General features: G+C 53.9%; 1 long non-coding RNA gene and 1 gene segment (V, D, J or C); one reads left to right on the forward strand and one right to left on the reverse strand.

Moving 5' to 3' along the window:
- Positions 1-1046, reverse strand: part of LOC102370333 — a 6772-nt gene extending 5726 nt beyond the window's left edge. For both annotated transcript variants that reach the window (XR_001358635.2, XR_324723.3), the window contains exon 1: positions 948-1046. This is a non-coding gene — a long non-coding RNA (uncharacterized LOC102370333). The remainder of the gene's footprint in view (positions 1-947) is intronic.
- The window catches only part of LOC102373252, a 322638-nt gene that overhangs the window by 291375 nt on the left and 29479 nt on the right, over positions 1-1784 (forward strand).

The raw sequence follows: 1784 nt of genomic DNA on the forward strand, positions 1-1784 counted from the left end.
TTGAATACAATAAAACTTAAAGGAGTGTGTTTTACAAGGCCAGCCATTACAAGTTAGTAAAGCATATTTGCCATTGAGACAATCAAGATTCAGATAACCAAGGGAGTACTGTATCCTCTTTCTATCAATAACCTATGCAACTACAGTCAGCTTCCTGAACATTTGCATAAATCTAAAATGGGAGAAAGGGCCAAAAGGTGCAGTCACATGGCTATGGAAGTGCCACTTAGGTGTCTAAGGTTGAGATAGATAGATAGATAGATAGATAGATAGATAGTTCCTCAATCCTTAGTCATAAAAAACCCTTCACAGTAACTATTAGACATTGTGCAGGTTTTGCAAGGGTCCTCAAGTGATGGTAGATCCTAGATAACGTTTCTGGGTCTCATCTGAACATATTCAGCAAAGCAAATCTAGTCACATACAGAACATGCAAGCAAACTGAGGAAGTATGGGTTGGATGAATGGACTGAAAGGTGGATACAAAGCTGACCAGATTGTGGGTAGTAATCAATGAGTCAATGGCTAGCTGGCAGCCAGTATCAAGTGGAGTGCTCCAGGGATCAGTCCTGGGTCAAGTCCTGGGTCAAGTTTTGTTCAATATCTTCATTAACAATTTGGAAGATGGGTTGGAGTGCACCCTCAGCAAGTTTGCAGATGACACCAAGCTGGGGGGAATAGTAGATATGCTGGAAGGTAGAGCTAGGATTCAGAGTGATCTAGACAAACTGGATGATTGGGCCAAAAAAAATCTCATGAGGTTCAACAAGTGCAAAGTCCTGCATTTAGGACAGAAGAGTACCATGCAGTGCTACAGCCTGGGGACTGACTGGCTGGCATCAGTTCTGCATAAAAGAACCTGAGGGTTATAGTGGACTGTCCCAGGGACACCGGGGCTAGAGGGAAACCCTGGCACAAACCCAAAGGAAACGAAAGTGCATACTTACCCTCTGCAGGAGTTGAGGGCAGCAGAGGCGCGCACGCTGGGAAACCACCCACGCGGTTTATTAGCCGCGCTTACATTCAGCTGAGGCCGGGTGACGTCACTGAGAGGCGCCACCCGGCGGGAATAAAGCGTGGTCCCGGGGGCACAGGAGGGTGGCAGGAGAACGCAAAGCCCGGAAGAAAGCCCAAGGCCGGAAGCAGGCACCCATGGGGTGTCTCTGCCATGGGCAGGGTAAGCTGAAGCAGCGCCGGGAGCGGCGAGAGCAGCAAGAGCCGCAGCCACAAGGATCCCAGCTGCGGAGCCGACGCACGAGCCAGGACCCCCCGGGGAAGGAGCCGGTGGAAGAGCCGGCAGGGACGCTGGTGAGGGAGCTGGAGGGAGAGCCGGCAGGGACACCGGTGAAGAAACTGGGAGAAGTGCTGGCAGGGATGCCGGTGAAGGGATCGGTGAAAACACTGGCCAGGACGCCGGTGAAGGAACCGGAGAGGGAGCCGGCAGGGACGCCGGTGGAAGAACCGGTGGGAGAGCCGGCAGGGACATCGGGGAGGAAGCCTGCAGGGGCATAAGAGTCTCAGGTCCCGTAGTCCACAGACCGGAACCCAGCTCAAGTCAGCGAGCCGAGTGGGTCGGGGACAAGGGAAGAGCCAAGGCAGGACCAGGGATGAGAGGCTGAAGACCCAAGGCTGAAGGTGGTGTTGGCCGGGGTGTAGGGGAGGTTGGAGCCCCATGAGTGCCCGCCAAAGGCGTGTTGGCACTGGAGGCCGTGGAGAGGGGGACCCCACCACTGAGGGTCCAGTTAAGACCGCTGCTGGCGAGTTCCGGGGGTCCGCCACCATCA

This window comes from Alligator sinensis, unplaced genomic scaffold, assembly GCF_000455745.1.
Source record: "Alligator sinensis unplaced genomic scaffold, ASM45574v1 scaffold653_1, whole genome shotgun sequence".
Classification (NCBI taxonomy): domain Eukaryota; kingdom Metazoa; phylum Chordata; order Crocodylia; family Alligatoridae; genus Alligator; species Alligator sinensis.